Source organism: Hemicordylus capensis, chromosome 1, assembly GCF_027244095.1.
Source record: "Hemicordylus capensis ecotype Gifberg chromosome 1, rHemCap1.1.pri, whole genome shotgun sequence".
NCBI classification, from domain to species: Eukaryota; Metazoa; Chordata; class Lepidosauria; order Squamata; family Cordylidae; genus Hemicordylus; species Hemicordylus capensis.
The window spans coordinates 328,681,028-328,700,383 of NC_069657.1; the positions used below are offsets into that span (position 1 = coordinate 328,681,028).

The 19,356-nt window shown below is 39.7% G+C and overlaps 1 protein-coding gene across 2 annotated transcripts in view; it reads left to right on the plus strand.

Annotated features, from left to right (window-relative positions):
• The window catches only part of LIN28B (lin-28 homolog B), a 142,357-nt gene that overhangs the window by 117,997 nt on the left and 5,004 nt on the right, over positions 1 to 19,356 (plus strand). The gene's annotated exons all lie outside the window — the stretch shown is intronic.

Genomic DNA, 19,356 nt, shown 5'->3' on the forward strand with positions numbered 1-19,356 from the left:
TTTGTAATTGACTGATGGTGATTTCTGTGGCCCCTATGGTGTTGAGGTGCTCTTCAAGGTCTTTTGGAACTGCACCCAGGGCGCCAATTACCACTGGGATTATTTTGGTCTTTTTCTGCCACAGCCTTTCAATTTCAATCTGTAGATCTTTGTATTTTGTGATTTTTTTCTGTTTCTTTTTCTTCTGGTCTGCTATCCCCTGGTATTGCTATGTCGATTATTTTAACTTGTTTTCTTTCTTCTCAACTACAGTTATATCTGGTGTATTGTGTGGCAGATGTTTGTCTGTTTGTAGTCGGAAATCCCATAATATTTTTACATCTTCATTTTCTTCAACTTTTTCAATTTTAAGGCCCCACCAATTTTTGACTACAGGTAGCTTGTATTTTTTGCAGATGTTCCAGTGTATCATCCCTGCTACTTTGTCATGCCTTTGTTTGTAGTCAGTCTGTGCAATCTTTTTACAACAGCTGATTAGGTGGTCCACGGTTTCATCTGCTTCTTTACAAAAGTGGCACTTGCTGTTTGTTGTTGACTTTTCTACTTTTGCTCTTATTGCATTTGTTCTTAGTGCCTGTTCTTGTGCAGCCAGTATTAAAACCTCTGTTTATTTCTTCAAGTTGCCATTCTTAAGCCATTGCCAGGTCTTGGTGATGTCTGATTTTCCACTTATATGGTGCAAATATTGACCATGCAGAGGCTTCTTTTTCCATTTTTCTGCTCAGTTCTTGCCTTGTTCTTTCTTGTAGGCCTGCTTTCTTTCATTGGTGTTGAATAGTTTTGCGTTCTTGACCATTTGAAGTGCATCTTCTTCACTGTCCTTGATATATTCTTCAAGGCCTCTTTTCTCCTCCTCTACTGTTTGATGGACTTGCAGCATTCCTCTTCCACCTGAGCTGCGAGGGAGGTATAGCCTATCTACATCATCAATAATAATAATAATTCGATTTCTATACCACCATTTATTATTTAAATAATAAATGAATAAGATGGCTCCCTGTCCCCAAAGGGCTCACAATCTAAAAGAAACATAAGATAGACACCAGCAACAGTCACTGGAGGTAGTTTGCTGGGGATGAATAGGCCCAGTTACTCTCCCCCTGCTAAATAAAGAGAATCACCACGTTAAAAGGTGCCTCTTTGCCAAGTTAGCAGGGGTTAAATGACTCCTGACCTCCACATGACTGAAATGACTCCTGACCTCCACAAATTGATTGGAACTCTACATGCTTGGAACTTCAGCCCGTTTGGTTCTAGTCCTGCCCTCAGCAGCAACAGAGAATAAGTCTGCTCCCCTTAGTCTCCTTTTTTCCAGGCTGAATATATCCAGTTCCTCTAACCATTCCAAATAGGACTTGGTTTCCAGGCCATCTTTGTTGCTTTCCTCTGAAGCTGTTCCAGTCAGTCAATGTGCTTCCTGAAGTGCAGTGTCCACTGTGCATTTGATTCTTTTCCCCCCTTACAGTACCTAAATGAATGACTTTAGGTTTGTCAAGCTTGTTGAGCTTCATCTTGTTAGGCTCGAGCATTGTTCAGCTCATACACTTTGAGGTGTCTGCTGTTTCTCCAGCTTCATGTCATCTGAAATTTGACAAGCATCCCTTCTCCTCCTTCTTCCAGGTCATTTATGTAAATGTTGAGCAGCGCAGAGGCCTTTGCTCCATTAATCGGCTCCATAGGGTACAGTTGTTCAACCAGCCTGAATCCATCTAACAGTAATATCATCTAGTTTACCATTATACAAGATGCTCTGCCTGGTTTCCAGGGATTCTCCCCTCTTCCTGCAGACCCCACAAACCCCCAGGAGCAGTTTGGGCACTGGAGGCTGCAGTGCGGAAGAAAGGGAGGGAAAGTTTGATTTAATGACCTTCCTTGGACTCATAGTACTTTGGATGCAACCCACAGGATTAAGGCCTTTTCCGTGGCAGCTGCTTCCTTGTGAAATTCCCTTCCCAACAGATTCAGCTTCCTCCTCGCTTTTGATATTTCCTCTTCAGTCTCTGAAAACGTGCTCAATGATGCAGGGCCCCTTTAGAGCAGGGTTGTGTGGGAGGAGGGGAGAGCAGCAGGAAGAGGGGATTGGCAAAAATATCCCCCTTTGCCACAAGCAGAAGTGATTTCTGCTTGCACAAAAGTACCTTAGGATTCAAGACAATGTGTATCTATGTCATGCAACCTGTCTTTCAGTTGAACAGTTTTTACCTACACTAATCAATGTAGCTCACATAAGCCATATCTTGAAATGGATGGAGAGCAAGTTGCACAAGTGCTTGAGAAATAGGAAGTGTCCCCCCCCCGCCACATTGAGCACAGCTCTGTACATCTTGTTGTCCCACATTGTTGCCCTTTATTCCAACCTGTCTTGTCAATCATGAAGCCCAGTAATTATTTTTCTCCCCTTACATCCCAAAAACAAAATGTATGACTCTCTGGATACAAACAAGTCCCCAAAATCCCACGAGACTAATAAGCCTCTGTGTGTGCACACAGCCATGGTAAATGTTGTTTTCACGTCACATACAAATGTTCAAAACTAAATATGTATGAGATTCCAAAGGAACCCTGGGTAAGAGAGGCTGCTTCGTGGCAACTCTTTTCTTTTTAGCCAGAGCAGAGCAACTGTCCCTATTCAGCCCAGCATGGTGTATCTGGTGGCTGCTGCTGGTGTGTGTTTGTGTGTGTGTAGCTTTTCCTTTCTTCAGCTGAATACCTGCAGAATTCTAAATCAGCAAGTTATAGTGAGGCTTTTCACACATGCAGCCTAGCCCAAACTAGGGCAACCCATCCTGGCTAGGCTGCACGTGTGAAGCACCAGGATCACACCTAGCCTCACTTTTGAACTCTGAAGGCAATTGTCTGAGTGATCGCCTGCAGGTTAAGAGGCTTCACCCAGGCCTGCCACCTTTTCCAGTAGCAAGTTGGCGGGGGGGGGGCCACGCTGAGTGCAGTGGCTGCTCTAATGCAAGCACCTGCCACGCTCATGGCTCGGAGGTGGGATGCGAGAGGGCGGGGGGAAGTCCTCTTGCTCCCAGCTACACGCTTCCCCACACTGTTGTTTGTGTGGGGGTGTGGGGTGGCAAAGACTCAGATGGCTGCTTCTCATCTGCCAGTGAAGGCAGGCAGGTTCCTGCCTTCCCTGCAGACCTCCCAGCAGCAACCGTGAGGTTGTGTGAAAGACCTCCAGTGTTTCCTACTTCCACCTATTTTCTTGGCAATTTCCATATTTCATTTATTTATTTATTACATTTTTATACCTCCCTATCCAAAGGCCCTGAGCAGTATGATATGACATCTATACCAGGAGGGATTTGAGTACCTTCCAAAAATGTTAATGTTCCCACCTACATTTTCCTCTTCCTTCACTTCTCAGCAACCTGCCAACTTACAGATAATCATAGGACTTGAGGTAACATATTTTATTGTGACCAGTTTTGTTTACAGGTGTTTGCCTTGTGTTAAATTGTGGCCTTGTTATTGATATAAGATTCCTTGATTTAGTGATGACATTTTTCATTGGTAAAAATGAAAGCTACAGTAGACCTTTTGATTTGTCAAGTGAACCAACACACTTGGTTATTTTTTAAAAAAAACATTATCTCCCATCAAGGGAAATCGCCCATGTGGAAGGAGGCTTCCGTGTACAGAACGGATGAGCAGGTGTACCTGGAAATGCATGTTCATCTGCACTGCCACTCTCATATGGATCCCATTGAAGTGGCTGGATTTGTCTTTTGAAGCAGATGAAGATTGGCGTCCATGTTGAGGGCCGCTAGTTGCACACAACTGGATGGTTGTACCTAGAGCTGGATCAAACTATCCTGTATGGTTTGCAAAATATAATGAATAAATTCACATTGTATGCATATCAGAAGATGCTGCATTACTAAAAAAATGGCATAGATCTGTTGTAGTACAGTGCATACAATTTGTAGTTTGTGGTGCTTCTGTATTTTGGACTGGTGTTGATTTCATATCTCTTTTTAGTTTGGTAGTATTGTATGCTCCTGGCACGTGAATGGTAGACGTTTTTAGAGAACTATTGCCAGAACTGACCGTAGTAGGCTATGTAGACAATTAGTCTGACTTGTACTAAGACTTTTACTTGTTAAGTAGCAAATTCTGGCAGAGAAGGTTATACCCAAAACACATGGGTTGAAGGCAGGGAGAGCCACTCGGGCCACACTGCAAAGGCAGCAGTGGCTGATTTAGTTCCTAAGCAGGGCTCCATTGCCCAGTTTGGGATCTAAACCACGCCCCTGCATCTGATGTCACATGCAGGGGGTGTGGCTAACCACTCCCTGCGTCAGACACTGATGCAGGGGGCAGGGCTAGGGGCGTCACGACAGCGGGCTGAACCCAGGCTGCTGCCGGCCTCCCTCTGCACCTGTCCTCACCACACATTGAGATCATCGGAAGAGGTCCATCTTTGTATGCCACTGGCTTGTCTGGCGATAAGTTGAGGGTGGGTCTTCTCTGTAGTCGCTCCTAGGCTGTGAAATGCACTCCCTATAGACATTTGTGGTTTCACATCTTTGCCAGCCTTCAAAAGAGCTATTTTGTTTTTCTCATTGTGTGTGTGCATGTGTGTACCACCTAGAGCCTTTGGAGTTGGTGGTATATACATTTAAATAAATTATATAAAATAGAATTATATAATATATCCAACACTTTCCAATGTAATACAAAGGAGTATATTTTTATTATTTCTCTTCAAACCTATGTAAATAATATTACATCATAATATTTGTAAAGCTTAGGATATCCATTTTCAAACAGTATTTTTCTAGCATGCATGTCACGACTTGTAATAAAACACTACAAAACCTTATCTAAAGTGTACTAAAACTGCTCCAAAAATCAGTAACTCACCAGGGAAACTAAATTTTGTTTATTTGCTTTAACTCTCTCTCACTATTCAGTGTAATTGAATATAAGGGTATTTTTGTAGTACTACATCCATTCTCTAAAAAGAAACACAAACCACTTTAAGATGGGAAACCAGCATTTCAAACAATTTTTAACAGTTCCTTCAACATATAAGTATTGATAATCATTAGCAACAGAAATTAAATGCTAATAAACCATTTACTAAACATGTTTTTCCTTTTTGAAACCACTTTCATAAGCCCTGGGTCCAGTTTACTTGGTTTCTATTCCTACAAACAAACTTTCTACACACACACACACATACCACAGACTGCCGTAAGTATGGTTCATCTAATTACTGATTTAGTTGCTGAAAAACCTCTTTTTCATAATTAAGATCTAAAGGTTTATTTAAATCGATACGATTCTTTGTTTAAATAGATAAAATTATTTAAAATTTTATTTTTATTTAAGAGCTAAAACTTTAATTGTTTCTGTATATGCACAAATCCACAGGAAGGAAACCTACTCCCTCCAGAGCTGGTTTCTGCCTCTCCATTTTTGAGACAAACAATGAAATGGCTGTATAACGTTTTGGTTGATGCATGTGTTCCAGTCATAATCTAACTTGGGTTGCTTCTTCCAAAAGTTACAGATTTTGGAAAAATATTACTTGGCAAATGTGGATTGATAAATGGAAATCATTCAGTTAGCAGAATCCCAAAATATTTTATTCAGTAGGCACATATTCATTATTGTTTTAGGGTTTTTTGGGGGGAGGGGATCCTACATATTGCTGTTTTTCACTATGACAGTTCAGTTGCTTATTTTTACATAACCAATCAGTTCACAAAATGGAGGTAGATACCAAATATTTAATACCACCCAAAACAATGGTGGTGTAAGAATAAGACATTTTATTTATATTCATTCTCTCTCCTCCTGACCCCCCCCCGCCCCCTAGCTAAAGAAAGAGGCAAGATGAAATTGTCTAGAAAAATATAAAATGGATCAAAAGAACTATACATTCCCAGTGCACAGAGGAAATTAATTTAGTTGAAAGCCCCTATTTTGCAGTTGCCTATCCAGAGACTCTTGCATATCTCATGGAGCAAAGGGGCCAAACGCCCAACACACATTCAGGATGTGTGTGTGTGTGTGTGTGTGTCTATGCACACGATCAAGACTTGTCTCTGGCAGAATCTCCATTTGATTTTAACTTGACACATTCTTTAAGCAGCTTAAATATTTAAATGCAGTCAGCAGAGTAATGGATGAGGAGCACTAGAAAGGGCAATCATACCACATTAACAACAAATTAAGACGTTGTTAAGGCATTTAAATAGTCTACAATCAAGTGTATCTCCCGAGTTAAATTTGTGTTCACACGATCTCTTGTCTTCAGGAGTATGATTTGTAAGACCTTCAGATAAGGGGAACCTAAATTTAATACAAGATATCCTGATTAGCTTTGAGCAAGTGCTGTTGTTACAAGCTTTAACAGTGCCTTTTTAGTTTTAAAAACCTATTGGTTCTTCTAGGTCTAGGAGAGAAAGCAGTATTTTATAAAGTAGCTTCTTGTGTCATATACTGCACTTTACTTCATTCCATAAACGTTTAAATGGGTGTGTGTGTGTGTGTGTGTGTGTGTGTGTGTGTGTGTGTGTGTGAGAAAAGGAGATAGAGAAGCTCAACGGAGTGCTACAGGGTCTGGAGCTAGCTTGAATTGCTGCCTGTTCTTTTCCCCTCCCCCTCATCTTGTCTTAAGGTTCCACCAAGCACGTGTCTTCCGAGGCTTCTTAATTGTTCACATAAAATTTGTTTTATTTACTTGGGCCACTGACGAAAAGTATTGTTGCAAGGTTCCCTTCCCTCCTGCCCCTCCAGTGGCTGGGACGTCTGTTTTTTAACTTGTAAGCAGGCTTTGCATCCCTTCCTCTGTATTTCCAGTGTTTGGTATAATACCATTAATCCTTCACGTGCTTGCTCAGGGGTTCGGTCTCTCAGACTCTAGTGGGATTTACAATGAAACGGCTGCTGAGGTGTATGTCTGAAAAATACAGATTGACTCTGCCTGTGCTTTTGTGTTAAAATAAGAGGTAGATGTCGTAATAATAAACACAACTACATAAAATAACACATTAAATGCTTCCTAGTTGAACATTAAAATGATTATTTTATTTAAAATGTCCCTTTGCATTATAACAGAGATCAGGAATGTGTTTTGCTTTTGCATAATGCATTAGGGTTCAATTCCAGGAAATTACATGTGAGATTTCTAGGTTTAAGAGAGTACTGTGAATAATTTTTTTTTAATATCCAGCCTTTGGCCATGCAGGAATGCCGTAAATAAACAATAACAATAATTTTGATGTTATGAAATGTCAGATTACCTATAGTTACACAGTAGTATGTATTTATCTCAATTTTGGTTTTGATGCACTAGCTGAATTAGCCATTAGGCAAAGATTGATTATTAAATTAGGCTCAAGGCATTTGCACTCCTAAGCAACACTGAACATATTAATAAACTTTAAATATATATGGTTGATTTTGTATCTCTGGTATAAGGAATTAATTAATTAATTAATTAATTCTCCTTTGTTTTGCTTTCCAGTATACTTATTTCCTTAAGTTTTCTGGAAAGTTAATGGATTGATGCATCTTTATTTTAATAAATCCCCCAGCCTGATCCTGTGCCATTGTGTTTAGAAATAAGTTCTATTATGTTCAATTGTACTTACTCTCAAATAGGTGTGCTTTCGGATTGCACCCTTCATCTGTTGTTGGTGCTTAACCGTTCCTACTCAGCATTTTAGAACACATGGAACATTCACTAAATTTGTTGTAAACCGAATACTATCTTTCAAAGCTTTTAGAACTCTACCAGTCACTGTTTTAAAACTCTGCCAGTTTCCAAAATACTATTTTTAATGAACTCTTAACGTTTTAAAAATGAAAAGGAAAAAAAAGAGTTGGCTAGTAAGTAAATGATTCAAAGTTCCCTGCACATTGTCACCAATGGATAATTCTGTGTTTCTGGCAACAAATATTGTGAAACAGCACAAATGATAATGCTATTTGCCATGTATATTGGATTTGTGTTCCAAATCGTCTTATAGGTCAGCATGAAAAAGACAATTGTGCTTGTTTTCCCTGTTGCTTAGGTCAGCTGAGCAGTAATTGAAGCCAATTATTTACAAGTCCCTTCCCACTGGAAAATGTAGGCCATGGGTGGTGTAATTCATAAAATAAATGTAATCTTCAAGCTAGAAAAAAATAGACCAGTAAATGCAATTTGAATTCAGCTTCATATTTCAGCTCCCTATATTAAATGATCTTGTTTACTGTTTGATTCTTCAGGATTTTTGGCATATCCCCAAAGACTCAGGACAAGTAACAAAAACATTCTCCTAGCAGAACAGAACAAAATTTTAATCAGGTTTCTTCTCCTGTCCTGAGTTTAGTCTAAACCTCATCAGCACACAACTTCTATAATTATTGTTCAACCATGTTCAAGAGTTCTGGGAAGCTACTTCAAATACATGTATGTGCATTCCCCCCACCCTCATCTATTAGATACCACAAATCTGTTTGGATTTCTATGACACACAATGTGACTTGCTTGCTTTGATGGCATGAAAATTAAAATAAATAAATAAATAAATAAAAACTACTAAGTTTGCAAGTACATGCATATTATTTTTTAAGTGCTGGGAGGGGGACACATGTTGCTCCTATGAGGCTTGGTTAAAGGAGTGGAGAGTGAAGAAGAGATTAAAGGGATATGATGCCAGTCTTCAGATATCTGAGGCCACTTCAAATATCTGAAGGGCTGCCACGTAGAAAATGTCTTGTTCTCTGTTGGCCCACCTAAACAGCTGCTTTGCACCAAAGTGGACTCTCTTGCTAGAGGAGAAGTTCTAAGAGTTAAACACGTATATTCAGGATCTTCATAAACGTTTTCATTAATCAGATCTGAGGGAAAGATATAGTTTTGTGCCATTATTCTAATTCAGTAAGAATGTTTAAGATACCAGCTATTCCTTTTCTACATTGTATTCCAACTGATAGAAAGAATTGTGTCTATTATAGCAGATCTTCAGTTTTAGCTTCACTTCAGAAACACCAATTATAAAATAAATTATTTGGTGCTGTCACATAAGCAAGGACAGAATTTACTCTGGATACTTATGGAATGTATTTGACAGACCACATTAAGTCCTATGAAGTATTTTGTGTGTTTTCTAATGGACTAGGTTTCAGATGTTGCAGTATATACAATACAACATCGGCACGATGCCTCTCAATACCAGTAGCAGGGGAATAACAGCAGGAGAGAGGGCATGCCCTCACCTCTTGCCTGTGAGCTCCCTAGAAGCATCTCATGGGCCACTGTGGGGAATGGGATACTGGACTAGATGGGCCTTGGGCCTGATCCAGCAGGGCTGTTTTTATGTTCTTATGAGAAGACTGAAAGGGATTCAGCTGTTTTGAGTTTTGAGCAGAGCCCCTGGTTTGAGCAGAGCCCCTGGTGGCGCAGTGGTAAAACTGCTGCCCTGTAACCAGAAGGTTACAAGTTCGATCCTGACCAGGGGCTCAAGGTTGACTCAGCCTTCCATCCTTCCGAGGTCGGTAAAATGAGTACCCAGAATGTTGGGGGCAATATGCTAAATCATTGTAAACCGCTTAGAGAGCTCCGGCTATAGAGCGGTATATAAATGTAAGTGCTATTGCTATTGCTATTGAGTTCTTTGATGCACCCATCTTAATATACATAGATAATGCCAAATGATATTTGTGCACTCAAGGTGGCTATCTGTCTTCATTTTGGTGTAAACCCCTTGAAAATGAAACCAATTAAGAACAGAGGTGTGATCTGGGGGAAAAGAGTGAGTGACAAGGAATGAACGAACATAATTCTGGAGAACTGAATCATTCATCCCCTAAGTTTAAAAAAAATACAAAGAGGATGCATACACCATTTTAATGCAGCTCTTCTGCTGCAAATTTGTTTTGCTTGGTGACAAGTGGGAAGAACCACATCTCCATTACAACATAGTCTGATCTTTTAAAACAGTAACTAAGGGAAGGTTTCAGGGTAGGCATGTATCTGTCAAGGCCACATCCATATATATCTGCAAGAAGTTATTCAATTGCTGAATTGGATAATGCAGTACATATCATAATGACTCATTAAATGGATTTGTCTGTGGCTGCTGCTTGCTCTGTTACAGAAGCCCCTTAGCCTGCTTTAGAACTCTTAAAGAAAAGGGTGGGCTTCTGGATGTATATGAACCTTAACGAAAGAAGTTAACCTAATTTAATTTTCTGAAACAAAAAATTATCCTTTTTATTCTATCAACATGGCACATAGATTTTTTCCCAGAATGGATTTAATTCTTACTGGAATGGAGGTAACTTTTAAATGTAATTCTATCTGTCAGAGAAGAGAGAGACATAGATATAATAAAGTATCAGTCTTCAGTTACATTGTCTGAACTCGTGTTCTCCCTTGTTTCAGCCTGGATGGTCAGATCAACATGGGTATTTTCCCTGTTTTATATTCCAAGGGTAGATATTAATCTAATTTTGTTTGCTTTTTAGTATTTGCAAAATACTAGAGACAACTGATACAGAATGCAACTTACTGCTTAATATACACACGTGTGCCTGATTGCATTAAAAAAAAAAACACCAAAAAATGAAAGTAACATCATGCCAAATCTAATTCTTGCATATTTTTCTCCTGTGCCATACAAAGAAGATTTATGGCCTGATCTCATGAGCCACTGCACCAACAAAAATACGAAAAGAGTGGAGCACAATGACTAATGCACAAGATGCAGTTAAGAAGCATCACCCAAGACTGTTGTGTGGGGTTAATTGAGATGTGGCTGGAATAGGGAGCAGGAGTGGGGAAATCTACCTATATGCCTTCAAAAAAGTCTGTGTGTCATTCCTATCGGCAGCCTCCGGAGCAAACAACTCTGAAAATGAAATTCCACACACTCTCAGGATGGATTCAGACAACATGGTAAAAACAAAACCTCCAGTTCCCAGAATCTGGAGAAACCATCTTCTTGTGGAGGGGTGCCATATGCTGAATTGAGTATGTCTTCCAAACCCACCAATTCTGTCATATTGTGCCAACCTTGGGTTCTCAACTCATCTGTATTCAAAAGTTGCGAGTCAGTTACAGATGTCAGGTTGGGAACCTAAAGTCGGGTGGAATATGATAACACTGGGAAAGCCCATCAACCTAGAGACTTTAGGGGAAATTTCTGGGTCCTCTGCAATGTACATGGATACATCTTTTACAATGCAGATCCTTTATATCCACCCCAGAAATAACAGCTCAAGCCAATAGACAATTAACAAAATTTGAAGTACTGGTTTTGGGAGACTTGGACTCCATTAAGGGTGTGGCTTCAAAATTATATGAGCTGATTATAAACCATACATGTAACCCTCTACCTGGCCTCAAAGTATCTTAGGAAAATGACTTCTACCAGGAAATCAAAGACAAGGAGTGGTTGAACATTTGGAAATGCAAGCCAGTTTCTTCCTCCTCAGCCCAAAATAAGGAGAACTTCCTCAAAGTTTTTCATTTATGGTGCCTGACCCCAGTAATTCATAAAGACTGTTTTCCACTTTGCTGAAGTGGTTGTGGGATGAAGGGAACCTATTTTCATCTTTGGTGGACCTGCCCCAGGGTTTTACACTTTTGGTCAGAGGTATTCACAGAGATGAGCAAAATCACAAATGAGAAAAATCACAAATGAGAAAATAGGATTATGCCCCCAGCTGGCGTTAGTAAATATATTTTCTGGGGTCAACACAGATGTGTCATCAAAAGAATTAGTGGTGTTTATGGTAACTGCTGCCAGGTTAGCTATAGCCAAGCACTGGAAAAATCAAACCATATTGATGGATATATGGTATAAGCATCTATGGCATATCGCGATCTCAGAAAAGTTAACTCATATTATTTGGTCCCGTGCAAACCAGACCGCAGATAACTCTCTTTATGTAACGTTGTCAGATTTCTTTCTTTATACCAAATGGGAGAATTACGGTTGTCTTCTTAACCCAGAATGTGGATGGATTGATGAATCAGAGTTTGTCATATGCTGTTTTGCTGTTTGTGTTTGGATTAATTTTGTTCTGAACTATACGTTTTATTCTAATAAAGTGTGGGTGTGTGTGTGTGAAAAATATCCCAGCATTGGTGCATTTGGATGACACAACCCATATTGGCACATGTCCCCTCCCCCTGTCAGAAGTCAGTCTCACCACCAAATTCCGGGAACTGAAGGTCCGACTTCTGCTGTGTCATCTGAACATGGGCTGGTTCTCTGTTAGTGTCATGGTTCTCTGTTCAAAGTTGGTAACTTCCATCCATGCAGTGAGCCAAACTTCTACAGTCCTTGATAATCTGGGGGAAAGGAGTTGTGGTGGTATGGCTGACTCACCACATCCGTAGACCTACCTTACTGCATGGTTTATTGAGCAAGATATTCTCTCCCTGACAGGCACAACAACATTGTTGTTCTCCTCTTGCAAAGTAGCAGGTGCCATGAAGCATAGCTATGTAGATTCTCTGCCCTGTTTGTTGTTATATGTGTCTAGGGTTGTGATCTGTGGCTGCATATTTCTTCAAACCCAGTACATCAGAATAGTCTTACTATACCAACATATATGAAAAACTGTGATTTTAACATTTTAATTCTAAATAAATATCAACCTTGATAAAACCCAAGGGTTTTTTGTGTAGAAAGAAACCTCCTGGAGATGAAAGTTTAGGGCAGTGTACAAATTTGATAAATACATAAATAAATAAAGCCTATTTCCACTAGGACTGTGTAAGCTATAAAACCATTAGTTAGGAATGGGTAATGTTACAGTTTTGAAGTCCAGTGTACTTGAGAAAAATCTCAGGTCACAGAAAATTCATAGGTGGTGAATTACCCTCAACAGCCCCTGGTGACCATGATGTGTTTGGCTTGAATCAGAAACATGCACTTCATGTGAGTGGGAACCCTAGGTGAACTGTGGACAAGGGTTCCTGCTTACTTGACGTACTTGGATTGGGCCCCGTCCCTTCCTTATGAAAGCTGGACATTTAAACCTCGGGGCATGACAAGCAGTTGCTTCAGCATCAGAGGGCAAGGCCAGAAGGTGTGGTCCTGCTTCCTCCCTGTCAATAAATGTGTGTGGGATCATGTACAAAGTGCTTCTATGGGTTGGGGAAGGAGGGGAAACACATTTTAAAGCATCTAGCTATGCCTAAGGGTATCTTTTCTGTAGAATGCTTATTACTTTTTGATTTGATTTGATTTGATTTGATTTGTATACCGCCCTTCCAAAATGGCTCAGGGCGGTTTACAATTAAAATAAACCACTAAAACAGTAAAGAGCTAAAACAAATTTAAAAACAATATAACAATTTAAAAACATTTTAAAACAACAATTAAACTATTACAGTGATTAAAACTCCCGAAATCGGGTCTTGAATTTTAGAATAGACCAGATATTAAACCAGATATTATAACCAGATATTATGGTTATATTATGGTACATAACCAGATATTATGCAGGCTTAGCCTTGGAAAACTTTAGACTGTAAGACTACATTCTTCTTCCCACTGAGCCTGTTCCTTCACTTTTACTCAAGTCCCTTGTGAGGGACTCTGGTGCAAAAAGCAAACCTTGGAAAATGGTCCCCAAAGTGCTTCTGATAAATCTTGCTTGTCTCAGACTTCTTGAGTTCCTTTGGACTGCTCTCCATGTATCCACTGAGAACCTTGGGAGTATTTTTAAAGCTGTTTCCTTCCAGTTTTCATAGAAACTGTTCTTTCTAATAGGGGACGGCATTCATAGCATGGCTGCTACAGAAGGCTTTTGAGGGGAACCCTGCTCTCTGAAGAGGCCCCCTAGTACTGTGATGGATACAGTCTCCTGCAAACAGTGTTTTTCAACCAAATGGCAGGAATAGTATCAAATAATGTCCTGCTGCTGCAAAATCCCATTAGCACAATGCAGCGGAAAATCCTCCTTCGCAAGCCCTGCTGAAAAAGAGGCGAGCTATGCAAGCACACAGCTTCTTGTGCCGCTCAATTCTGTTTCAGTGGCGTGGGCTCTAGAAAATTGGATCGACACACCTCATTTGTAGCAATATTAGGAATTTTCTTTCTCTAGAAGAGTTTTGCCTCCTTACAAAAAGCATTGTTCTGCTACTTTGTATTTCAAATTTTGCATTGGATGTTCCATATAGTTCTGCTTTCAGTGTTCACATTACTGAAAGCATCACTGTTCAGTGTTCACATTAATATATTCATTAATAGTAGAATGTTAAATAACTATGCATATTTTATTTTTGAGGGGTTTTCCTCAGACACACCCACACAAAATTATGATTGTATCCGAAACATTTTTTTTTTTTGTTTTTTGTTTTAACTGCATGAGGGATAGGGAATGTTTAGGTATTTACTGCCCTCTAGTGGGCTTTGTTCAAACTGATTTTTCAAAAAACATTATAAGCAATTTACCTGAAGTACCCTTTGTACTTGATGGTGATAAGTCCGTTCCTGCAAAAGGCCTTTGTAGTATATATTTTCATGATCTACAGTCGAATTCATTAGATGGGGAGTGCTATTGTTCCAGGCACCAGCCAACCTGGACAAAGGCCTTGTAGTGCATTTCTAGGGTATCGAGAAAGGGGAATTGATGCCTTCCCTTCCCTGCAAAGACCTTCCACTATTGTTAAGACCTTCCACCTTATACTGAGCTGTTAATTCTGAAGAATGGGAAAGGGCTTTTAAAATTAATTCTCCTGCCTTCTGAAAGATTCCAAGGAGGCATAGTTTTAACTTCATGTATCCCCCAACCTTAATTTGGTTAATTTTATTAGTCTCATTTTACATTGTATCTGTTTTATAAATGTTGTGAGCCACCCTGAGCCACAGTATACTGAAGGGGCAGGGCATAAATATTTTAAATAAATAAATCCTAATCCTTCCCTCTTCTCCACCCGACCCTCTCTCATTTTTTAAAAAAACCTAAAAGACACTCATACAACTGACCCTCAGCATTCTAAAGGCTATGGGGACATTTAGGGGGTTTAAAACATTTCATTTAATTTGCAAACATATTTACTTCTGCATACCTAACGAGAGCCCCTCAAATATTTTGAAGCCACATTATTTTGAGGTGGGCCTTTTTCACTTGCATATCTGATAGGAGCTTAACACCTGAACTCGCTTTTAGAAGGAATATAATATATTCACTCCTCCAAGGAATATAAGGAAGATAATATATTCACTTCTCCAAGATAGTGTTTCATGTGTCTGTTGAAGTGGTCTCCAGTCCATGAAACCTGTTAGGTTTTTTTAAAATATGTTGGAAGACTGTTCATGCCATGACTATTAATTAATTCAGTAAAATACTTTCCTTTTTGTATATATAATGGTTGCACTTTCTCTTCAGTTCTGAAGGGATCCACTCGCATTTCAAATTTGTTTAACTATATATCGACACTAGTGTAGTGCTGTTAATACATTCCTTTGAGACTGTGTGCCTGAAAACTACTGGAGGATTTGGGACAGCAAATAGAGACATGCCAGTTGCTACAGAAGGTATCTGGATGATTCCGGGCTGCCTGATGGGATGGGGTTAGAAACAGTGTTCCCAGGCTGTAACAGGGATTTCCAGATGTTGTTGACTACAATTCCCAGAATCCTCAGCCAAAGGCCATTGCAGCTGGGGATTCTGGGAGCTGTAGTCATCAGCATCTGGAGATCCTTGTTATAGGAAACACTGGTTAGGAAGCACTGAGGAGAAGTCCCAGAAGATGGTGCTGAGGGAAATCCTTCTCAAATCCTTAGCTATAGGATCCCACTGAGTTCCATCTTGTTCCTCGTGCTATTTAACATGTATATGAGAATGTTGAGCGAGGTTGTCTGGAGATTTGAAGTGTAGAACATAAGAACAGCCCTGCTGGATCAGGCCCAAGGCCCACCTAGTCCAGCATCAGTGGTCCACCAGATGCCTCTGGGAAGACCACAGGCAAGAGCTGCGGGCATCCCTTCTCTCCTGCTGTTGTCCCCTTACAACTGGTATTTAGGGGCATCTTGCCTCTGAGGCTGGAGGTGGCCTGTGATAGACCTGTCCTCCATGAATTTATCTAAATCCTTCTTAAACCCACCCAGGCTGTTGGCTGTCACCATATCTTGTGGCAGAGAATTCCACAGATTAAAACATGTGTTGTGTGAAAATGGAATTTCATAGAGAATTCCAGAGAATTCTACAGGTTCACACATGTATGGTGTGGAAAAGTACTTCCTTCTGTCAGTCCTAAATTTCTTGTCAGTCTATTTCATGGGATGACACCTGGTTCTAGTGTTACGTGAGAGGGAGAAAAATTTCACTTTCTCAACACCATGCATGATTTTATAGACCTCTATCATATCTCCTCTCAGTTGTCTTTTTTCTAAAGTAAAACATCTGAAGCCAGGAAGGCTGTGGATCATTGCTTGAGTGCAGTGAACAAACTGAATGTGCTCACATGCTGATTTAATCCAAGGAAGACAGAGATGTTGTGTAGCTTTGGCTGGTGCACCAATTGCACCCCCCCCCCTTTTTTTTAAAGGCAGATCTGGCCGTGCCTTGGTCACATTCAGATTAGTGTACTACAATGCACGATTATTTAGAGACTGCTTTTCTTCTTCTACTGCAACAACAAGCTCCCAAAACACTTTACATAGAAAAAGAATGACAAGGAGAAGATGGTGCCTTGTCCCCAAAGGCCTCACAGACTAAAAAGGAACATTGGGTTGACACCAGCAGTAGCCACTGGAGGGCTGCTAAGCTGGAGTTGATATGCCAGTTCTTCCCTGGTTCCATATACATGGAACCTTAATATACACTTATATTTTATATATATTCATATGATATATATAAGCTTAATATACACTTTGGAATGTGCCTCTTTGCCCCCAGTTAGCAAGGGTAGCTTTACATGGAGCTACCTTTGAAATGTGTTCAGAATGATGACAAATATGGCCTCCAGGGTTTGCATTTTTTAAGCATATGTAATTCTTTTCAATTTGCGTTGTTTGCCAGTTCATTTCTGTGCACCATTCAAAGTACTATTCATTATCTATAAGGATCTAATCAGCATGTAGGTCTTTTATAGGACATTTGAAGAACTGTCTACTCCCAAGTGAACTTGCCTGCCAATTTCAATAGTCATCTGAGGCCTTGCACCATGTTATCATCAGAGGTGTAGGTGGTCAACATGTGAGGCAGGGCCTTTTTTGTAGAGGTGCCAAGTTGAAGAACACCCCGATTGGCTGTTTTCAAGTGAGTGGTCAAGACTCCCTCACTCTCCCCGCCCTCCCGCCCTGACTGTGGTTTTGGTTATTTGTGGTGCTTTGATATTCTGACTCTTCTTTGGTTGACTCTCTCTTCTGGCACTTTTGTGATCAGATGAATTGATTGTTGCTTGGAAGTATTTAAAAAAATATGTTGTAGACTGCCTTGAGACTGAAGGGTAGTGAATAGATATTTTAAATAAATAGAGGCACGTTTTGACAGAGCAGTTTTCATTTGAAAATAGCATTGGGTTTGAAAGGAAAACAAGTAAAATAACTCTTTAAAAAACAATCACTTTTAAAATTTGGCTCAAAGTTTTTGGTTTTTAAGAAGTGTTCCTTTTCTTTGAAGCTTATAGCTTAACCACTCAGGTCTCTTTTCCAGCCAAGGAAACTTTTTCATGTTTCAAAATTTTCATTGCTCACTTTTTGTTTTCTCATTTATTTTTGTTCTCTGCCTGTCCAAAATTGTTTGAGGCAGCTTTCAAGGGAGATGTGCCTTGTATAGATTTCAGCATTAACTACTGTATAAGGATTTATTGCAAAATCTACCTTTTTCTGTGACTTGTTCAGTATCCCTGGTTTCATCATTTGATTTTGGATAAGGATTTAATAGAATGTAAATTCCTGCCATCTCTACATTTGTATTCCCTTGTTGTGGAGTAAAGTAGCATTATGAGCATCTATTATATATTTTTAAGAATTTATTTTGCAAAATAAAGTCATACTTCCCAGAAACCTACAGATACCAAATCTTGCATACACAATCCTGCCATATAAATTAGCTAAACGTGCTACCTTTTACAGGCCACCTTAAGTGGCATTGTGGGGAAATGCTTGACTAACAAGCAGAGGGTTGCCAGTTCGAATCCCTGCTGCTCAGGCAGCAGCGATGTAGGAAGATTCTGAAAGGCATCCTCTCATACTGCATGGCAGGAGGAAATGGCAAACTCCTCCTGTAAAAAAAAAGAGAGAGTTTTTTTTAATATAATATTTTAACTGTTGTTGTTAACAGATTTTTTAACACCCAATCATCAGATCAATTAATCCAAAATGATATGCCCAAGCAGTAGATCCTTCTCAGATTCAAACTTCCTATAGAGGGTAACTATTCAGTAAAATTAATAATGTTTGAAGATGAAATCCTATAAATTTCAAACTGTACTTTTACTTCCCTTGTAACAAAAGGGCACATTAATAAAAAATTCTATTACATACATCTGATTTCTCGAACTTTCCTATAAGTATACAGGTGAAACTCAGAAAATTAGAATATCGTGCAAAAGTCCATTAATTTCAGTAATGCAAATTAAAAGGTGAAACTGATATATGAGACAGACGCATTACATGCAAAGCGAGATAAGTCAAGCCTTAATTTGTTATAATTGTGATGATCATGGCGTACAGCTCATGAAAACCCCAAATCCACAATCTCAGAAAATTAGAATATTACATGGAACCAAGAAGACAAGGATTGAAGAATAGAACAATATCGGACCTCTGAAAAGTATACAGTGTACTGTGCTTGATTGGCCAGCAAACTCGCCTGACCTGACCCCATAGAGAATCTATGGGGCATTGCCAAGAGAAGGATGAGAGACATGAGACCAAACAAATGCAGAATAGCTGAAGGCCGCTAATGAAGCATCCTGGTCTTCCATAATACCTCATCAGTGCCACAGGCTGATAGCATCCATGCCACGCCGCATTGAGGCAGTAATTGCTGCAAAAGGGGCCCAAACCAAGTACTGAATACATATGCATGCTTATACTTTTCAGAGGTCCAATATTGTTCTATTCTTCAATCCTTGTCTTCTTGGTTCCATGTAATATTCTAATTTTCTGAGATTGTGGATTTGGGGTTTTCATGAGCTGTACGCCATGATCATTACAATTATAACAAATTAAGGCTTGACTTATCTCGCTTTGCATGTAATGCGTCTGTCTCGTATATCAGTTTCACCTTTTAATTTGCATTACTGAAATTAATGGACTTTTGCACGATATTCTAATTTTCCGAGTTCCCCTGTAATCTATGCCAAATGACTTTGCCTGGCCAAATGACTTTGCCTGGTCAACAGGCAAAGTAGGCCTCACCTACTTGTTGGTAAATATT